The sequence below is a fragment of the Acanthaster planci genome, linkage group LG08, assembly GCF_054643075.1.
Source record: "Acanthaster planci isolate LZ-2023a linkage group LG08, COTS_SCS, whole genome shotgun sequence".
In the NCBI taxonomy this organism is placed as follows: domain Eukaryota; kingdom Metazoa; phylum Echinodermata; class Asteroidea; order Valvatida; family Acanthasteridae; genus Acanthaster; species Acanthaster planci.
Window position 1 is genome coordinate 1,652,108 of NC_141784.1, and position 8,772 is coordinate 1,660,879.

The window sequence follows — 8,772 nt, forward strand, 5'->3', positions numbered from 1 at the left end:
ACAATCAGAACTGTTTTGTAGGAGTTCCTTGCTTTTTTAATTGATGTGTTGTGGCTCATCGATGTCATTGTTTTATGCACATTGCACGCACGCACATATTTTGAGGGTATGCTATAATTATGCGCGCTCTGTTCGGTGAAATCCAATCATTACAATGTTGTCTTTGCGCAGCATAGATAATTCACAAACATTTCATGCGCAGTGAGCAAAGTGTCCCTAACACTTCAGCTTGTTCCCTCTTTTAGTAAAAGTTGAAATCTGGGTCCCTTAAATTCTATTGTCCTATATCGACGATGATAAAGTTAGAAGGACATATCTTTTGTGAGTATTTTGTGAGTATTGAAAATATCAAATAAATCTGCGGTTGAAAGCAAACGAAATTTGTAATTATGACAAATGAAAGTGTTTTTCCATCAAAGTAAGCAGGAGAATGCCGCCAGACAGTTCCACCTCTGGATCTGTTACTGTTAAACCACCAACGATAAACATTCACTAAATATAAAAGAAATCGACGCAAACACGGTCGGGATTGGTTTTATTGTCGAAAATGTAAGAAATTAAGATTATAAATAAAAAAAAAATCAGCATCAATCCTTTAGCTCACTGTATTCAACCTAGAAAATTGCCTTGTGGTGTCTGCGCCCAGGGAAATGAAAAAAAAAATGTGGTGAGGGAAAAATCCAAAAGTTATGCGGTGTTGACCAAGCATTCAGGCGCACGGACTCCTGAAATTCGCAAGGAATCGCAGTTACCGGCTTCCATATAGGACTCTTCTGGGATCTCGGGGTTCCCGGCCCAACGCACTTCCTCCCTGCCCATCCATTTAACCCCCAAAAGGGTTCGAGCGACCATGCAAGGGAGGAAACGAGACAGGCCCCTAAGCCCTGGCCGCCGAGTCGGCCACACGTCTCGAACCTGTACTAAGGCGCTCACCTGGACTTCGCGGACAGTGCCAGCCGCAGAGCTTATCCATTAGGCTAAGGTACTGCTGGTATTTGACGGGGTGAATTAAAGTCTCTTATAGCTACTGACCTGCAGAAAGCTTTGGGAAAATAAAAAAACCACCCCTGGGATTCGAACCCACTGTCTAATGATCTAATAACCACGAGCTTAAACCACTCGGCCATTTCAGAGGATTGCTTTCTGACTTTCATATTAAGTAGATAGCAAAACCATTAGCCTTCATGCATAGGAATTTGCTCTGTAAAGACTGAGCGACTAAAACGCAACAATAGTGTATCATGCAGCAAAAATGCACCTATATGCACAAATAATGGTCATCAACATTAATTGTTCGTCTTCCTAACACCCTCTCCTTGGTAATTTAAATGCGCGCCCTTCAATATGTGGAAGTAACTGCACTACCGTCACGTCTGGGCACGTCTATATGCTTGAACTCTTTCATGTATACTTTTGTGTCGTGAATGAAAGGCCATTTTTTTCTTTTGGGAAAGGGGGGTTCTTTACAAGCATAAAATGACAGCGGAAGGTTGAATCAAGAAACCCAACGGTTCTGCTAAATAACGCATTATGCTGTGTGGCAAAAAATACACCTATATACACACAAATAATGGTCATCAACATTAAGTGTTCGTCTTCCTGACACCCTCTCCCGGGTAATTTAAATGCGCGCGCATCAATTTGAGAAAGTCCCTGGACTACGTTTGGGAACATTGTCTACATGACTGAACTATAGTTTTATGTTGTGAATGACAGGCCATTTTGTCCTTTTTTGCGGCGTGGGGGAATCTTCACTAACAAACAACACGTTATGTCGTGTGGTGGATCTGATGGTGGTTTAAATTCAGACACGTTGCCCTGTGAAGAGAGCCTCCTCACCGAAAATTCCTTCGCTATGAAGATGTAGTTGAAAAGTGAGCAGTCTTCCTGTCGTTGTATAATGGAAAAAGTTGTTGTAGCTGCAATAATGTAAACTGTTGATGTGAATACATGGCAAACACTATGCCTAACCCTTACAGGAGTACCATGTGCTCATGAATATGGGAATACTCGTTGACATGAAAACAAAAAGTTAATAAAACATCCTTTGAAAATACTCAAACAAAAGTTGAATTATTCATCGTGATCGTAACTATACATGCGTTGGTGAGTTTAAAGAAACGTGCACTATCGGCTTCCACCTTATTTTATTCGCTTATTTATTTTAACCTGCCTACACAAATCTCAAAGCTGAAGTGTGAAACTTGGGATATCTCGGCAAACAATGGTCTCCCACTTCTCCCACGATCAAATGAGTCATATGATGCTGGGAACATTCTGAAATCTACAACCTGAGGGATGAAAGAGCCACTGTGTGATATGACCAGCAATGGCCAGAGTGGGGCAGAAGGCCATCTGGGAAGAATTAATGTACCCATCGCATTGCTGGCCTTTACGTGTACGATCGCCTTAGCAATCAGAGAAATTGGTGGCACAGGCCAGTCGTTTTCACCGACTACATTTCTGTAAATGCATCTATGTTTTCTGAGTTGGGATCCCCAAATCGAGAATAGAGCGGCTGCTTGAAGCGCCCTCACAGAGGACGTTTGTTATTTAGATTAAAATTAATGATATAAGTACTAAAGGGTATACTCAGCATATCACACAGGAACATAGACCTGTCCTACATGTGAGGGCGCTCTATGCAGCCCCTTTATTGAACCTGTAGGGTGCACCACAGTAGTGGGGGGGGGGCCTATTGGGTACACTTTGACCTTGAAATATGAAAAGGTCACGTATGATAAATATGAATGAGGATAGGGTGAAACCTTGAGTACAATTTGAACTTGGGTAGGGGTATAACAATGGAGTAGGGGTAGAAATACGGTACGAATTGACCCTGACTGTAGAGGGAGAATATGAACATAGTGGGTTAAAAACTTTGGGTACAATTTGACCTTGCTGATAATAAAAAATAGTGGATGAGTCATACAGTGTGTGATGGTATACGGACTGGCCCACCAGGCAATCCTAAGGGGTAATAAGGAGTAGGAAGCGATAATCCCTACACAATAGACAGCTCGTGCCGCCGGTTAATGAGAGAGATAATCTCTAGATAATAGACTGCATGTAGTGGCTGAGCTGTGTTGGCGGACTATTGTATTAATGATTACATTGTGTACGTTGGAAGTGAGCGTTGGTCTGACTTAACCTTTGGACACTAAGGAAGAGAGGGCGCCCACATGCTAGCGGTCTTTGGGTTTGGCTTACTATGGCTACCGAGATTCGATCGATACGGGAAGAAGACTCTATTGTCCCTAGCTGAATTTTTAATCCTTTGAACTAGAGTGTTTTACGTCTCGTTACCCCTGTACATGTATACGTTTCACAAATTCAGTCAGAGCGGAGCATTACTGTTGTTCGTTATTGCGGAACCTAAATGTAAAATACAGCATTATATAAAATTAAGAGTTCTGGGGGTGGCATGACGTCAGTTGGGATTTTTAATACGTAGCAAAGGGGTAAATTTATTCGTCGTGCTGTGGAATATTGTGCAGAAGTTCCGGCCAATATCCGACCTGAAAATTATCATTCGATAGTCATACCGATAAGTATAACACAAAACAAATTCAATGGACTTCACATATTGGTTTCTGGTAGGTTGGTACTGGTACCGTTTTATTTCCCGTTGTTCATCATTGATTTTTTACAACAATTATCTTAGTAATTTTAAGAATTACTACAAAGGTGATTACCAGAAGTTTGTTAACTTTGAAATCAGAGTTATTACATGTATTCATTATTTTTGGAACAATTTGTCTCTACAGACTGTTATCTTTTAGGCATGCTCCTCTTCGTCATGAAACAGTCCGGCAAATTTTTCAGCATGTTTAGGCAAAACTCTATTCAAGGCTTTGTTGACGTCCATGCCTTTATCAAGTTTTCCATCGAGATCATCCACAATGTCCTTGTGAGTTTCATTTTCCCTCAAATATAGGTAACTTGACAGGAACTCCTTATAGTTGTCGAAAAAGTCTTGTTTGACGGCCCAGAGGGTCTTTCTGTTTGCCTTCTGCCTGGCTTGATCTTCATCCATGCCTTCGTTGACGTACTTGTCATATTTTTCATCCCTCATCTCCCTGTGTGTTTCTCTAGCTTCAGCCATCCAATCTTGGTAGGCGGCATTGTCTTCCAAATCTGAACTGTCTTCATCCGAGGTTTCGTCATCGACCTCCTCAACAGAATCTGAGTTTTCGTCAGCTTCATTCATGTCTGATTCCTCCTCACCATGGATATTTTCTATGTGCCTCTCTAGATTAAACTTCCGTCCGAAGCATTTGTCACACTGGTGACAGGCATATGGCTTGGCAGTATAAATACCATTCATGTTGACTCTGCGAAGGATGACCTTTAAATGACACGAAACAAGTGAAAGCGTTCCATATATCCTAAATATACACGTATTTACTACTTCTGATTTGCATATTTCATTGTTTTTTTCATTGTTTTATTGTTCAAATTGGTCTTTTTATCGCTCAAACTACTCTATGCATTGCTCGTTTACTCGTTTTATTACTCTTTTACTCTTTTCATTGTTCAAATTGTTCTTTTATCGTTCAAATTGATTTTTTTTTAAGGTGTAAATTGATCTTTTCATTGTTAAAATATATTCTTGTCATTGCTCAAACGGATCTCCTATTTTTATTGTTCAAAACAAATTTCATATTTTTCAATTGGTCTCTTTATTGCAGAGGGAAGAAAACGCCAAGCCTACACAGTCCAATGAGATTACCAATGAGATTTGAGCAGGGAAAATGAAAAACTTCATATTTGAATGAAGTTTTTCATTTTCAAACATGCTGAAAAATTTGCCGGACTGTTTCATGACGAAGAGGAGCATGCCTAAAAGATAACAGTCTGTAGAGACAAATTGTTCCAAAAATAATGAATACATGTAATAACTCTGATTTCAAAGTTAACAAACTTCCGGTAATCACCTTTGTAGTAATTCTTAAAATTACTAAGATAATTGTTGTAAAAAATCAATGATGAACAACGGGAAATAAAACGGTACCAGTACCAACCTACCAGAAACCAATATGTGAAGTCCATTGAATTTGTTTTGTGTTATACTTATCGGTATGACTATCGAATGATAATTTTCAGGTCGGATATTGGCCGGAACTTCTGCACAATATTCCACAGCACGACGAATAAATTTACCCCTTTGCTACGTATTAAAAATCCCAACTGACGTCATGCCACCCCCAGAACTCTTAATTTTATATAATGCTGTATTTTACATTTAGGTTCCGCAATAACGAACAACAGTAATGCTCCGCTCTGACTGAATTTGTGAAACGTATACATGTACAGGGTAACGAGACGTAAAACACTCTAGTTCAAAGGATTAAAAATTCAGCTAGGGACAATAGAGTCTTCTTCCCGTATCGATCGAATCTCGGTAGCCATAGTAAGCCAAACCCAAAGACCGCTAGCATGTAGGCGCCCTCTCTTCCTTAGTGTCCAAAGGTTAAGTCAGACCAACGCTCACTTCCAACGTACACAATGTAATCATTAATACAATAGTCCGCCAACACAGCTCAGCCACTACATGCAGTCTATTATCTAGAGATTATCTCTCTCATTAACCGGCGGCACGAGCTGTCTATTGTGTAGGGATTATCGCTTCCTACTCCTTATTACCCCTTAGGATTGCCTGGTGGGCCAGTCCGTATACCATCACACACTGTATGACTCATCCACTATTTTTTATTATCAGCAAGGTCAAATTGTACCCAAAGTTTTTAACCCACTATGTTCATATTCTCCCTCTACAGTCAAGGTCAATTCGTACCGTATTTCTACCCCTACTCCATTGTTATACCCCTACCCAAGGTCAAATTGTACTCAAGGTTTCACCCTATCCTCATTCATATTTATCATACGTGACCTTTTCATATTTCAAGGTCAAAGTGTACCCAATAGGCCCCCCCCCACTACTCACCACTACAAATAAATTCCCATAGGCAGCAGTGATAAATCCCCATATTCACAAATATTTTAGAAATACTCACAACTCTCACAGGTGTTCAGGCTGCACAGAAAAATGATGTTCCACGTGTCCCCTTTCATTTTCCTTTTCAATTTTCGGGGGGGGTCGAACCAATGAATTTTTGAGAAATTATCACCAGAATCAGACCACCCCTAAAATGAAGAAATGTCCGTGTCCAGAAAAGTAGCCATTTTGGAAAAACCATCCCTCTGCAAAATGGCTCAAATAGTGCCACTTTCGGACCCGATTGCATCCAAATTGCTTCGAATTGGAACCACTGAGTCCGGCCCAGAGGTTCAGTCTCATATTTCTTCAATTCCCCAGTTTCATGTCTCTCAGGACCCTCTAATATAGAATATTTTGAGTATAACTTTTATTAATGAGCTCGGCGGAAAGATTTCGGGCCTAATATACAAGGGTGCACCCTATACAGAGACGACTGGCTGTTCAGATGATTGGCGAATCTATCGACTGTGTGGGGTCCCCATCGATTATTAAAGGTCCTGCGATGGTGACCATTCAACGTAGGCCTATAATCAAAAATTCGACTGAGGGCATCTGCTTTGTCATTTTGTGATCATGGAATCCAGTCAGTTCTCAAGCCAATACCGTTTTCGAGACACTGATTATAGATCTTCTTGACCATTTCTTGCAGTTCTGGTTTACCACTGTCAACATCTGAAACTCTGGCTACATTCTGGCTGTCTGTAAACCATTTTACATTGTTTCCTGCCAATAAGGTGATAAAGCTTTCTGGAGTCAATGGTACAGTTTTTATAGCTTTTTCTAAGTGCTCCTTTTTGTCATTCCTTTGCAATCCCGAGCTCCATGAGCAGCTGTCTTGTCAATGCCGATTACATAACCTACTCTGCCTAAATCGCTAGCATCTGGATACACAACCTCGTGAAATCTTTGATCTAATGTCATTGGGATTGGTTTCGAATTCAATACGTTTTCTTTCAAAAGTTCAGTTCTAATTTGGATTGTTGCGACAGGAGAATTTCCACATACCAAGATGGTGCAGGCTGGCCTGTCAATAATGATCTCGTCCTTATCCGGGTAGGCTTACCTAACGCATGTGTCATGGCTACGATTTGGCTTACCATATGCATAGCAAGGTATGAGACGGAGAGAACCCCCCCTGCTTTGTGTTGGTCATTGTCTCGCAGGAATCTGGGGAATTCCTTTCAGATATCTTGGGGGGATGTGTTAAGTAACAATAGTCTGGAATGTGTATAGGGATTGGACATGTTGGGGGGGTGCCCCTCGGTCTCATTTTTGCTGGGTATATGGCCTACTATGCCGGCAAGTGATCTGACATGCACCTTACTGAATTAACTATGAGATTGGATGTTTCAGTAATGCGTTTCACCTTTTCAAGAGGACTGATGAGGCCATTTTATTTACCTTACTGAAAGCCTAACCACTGACACGAAAGTGTTAGTCCTCATTAAAATTTCTTTTAATTGTCGACAAACCCAGCATCAGTTAAATCATTGAGTTTTACTTTTGATTGTGTCTCTCAGGCTGCTGACGAGGATGGGGCCATGCCCGATCCCAAGATAGACAATAATTTCTTTGCCCTCAGCCCTCCACTTCTTGACTAGACATCGCATAATCTGGGTGGAAATGCATGGGGCAGACGTTAGACCGAAGGGCAGCACTAAAAACTTGCAAAATTTGTTATCCCAAGAAAAACCTAAATATTGTGGGTGATCAGGAAAATGCCCAGATGCTGGTAGTCACTCTTCAGGTATTTCCCCTTGTCTAAGTAATTGCTGGCTATTTGGGGGTCTTTGTACTTCACTGATTATTTCCATTCGTTAAGATTCACCTTTCGCAAGTCCAAAACCTGCCTCTTTTTCCCACTAACCTTGACCGAGCAAGACCAAAAGAGTGCTAACAACTGTGGGTTTGTCAGCGCACTTTTCGATTCTGCCTTCTGATACTAACTGTTGAATTGTCTCTGTTACAAATTGGCAATGATTGCCAGCGGAACGATAATTTGTTCTTGAACTAACTGACCGCTGTCACCTTCTTTGAAGTCGAAGGAATCTTCTATGAGAAAATGCGGAAGGCACTTATCACCAAAAGCGTTGGTCTTTCCCCGGCGACCCGCTCTCCTCAGTTACTGGAATGTTAGTTTCTGGCATCTCTCGCTGATGTGATGCTTGACGTCGAAGGTAGGCCTACAGTGGATCTGCCAGGATGAGTGAAGGGGCACTCCTTTCTCCAGTGTCCGCTTGAACCGCATAAGAAGCAAGCTTCTGGTCTACCTGCATGCTTGAGTCCTGGCATGTATCTGTTGTACTGGTGTATGGGTTCGTAGTATATAGGGACAAAACCGACTGCTGCCGCGGTTTCTGTTCTTAACTTGATTTTCTTAATTTAACTGCTCTTGATTCGGCATGGTTTATTCTCTTTTCGTCTTCCAAAAATTCTTCCACCAGGTCATTGACCTCATATTCTGTTACCGTCTGCCAACCCCCTTCGCAGGAGTCTGCCATGCGGATATTGGTTTTGACAGGCACCGACATTTTGCGTGTTGCTGAAGATGTGTTCTATCCAATGAGGCGGTCTCAGCTGTTTCCCGGTCTCAGCGGTCCCCCCCCCGACTTTCCCGTTGTTGCGGACAGAGATGGCATGACGTATTTTACCATATTTGGTAAGAAGGACGGCTGAGACCGGGAGACGGTTCGTGACTTCGTCACAAAGGCGTATATTTTAAGTATATTTTCAATATCAACAGACGTACTCCGTTTTGTTTCGACATTAAT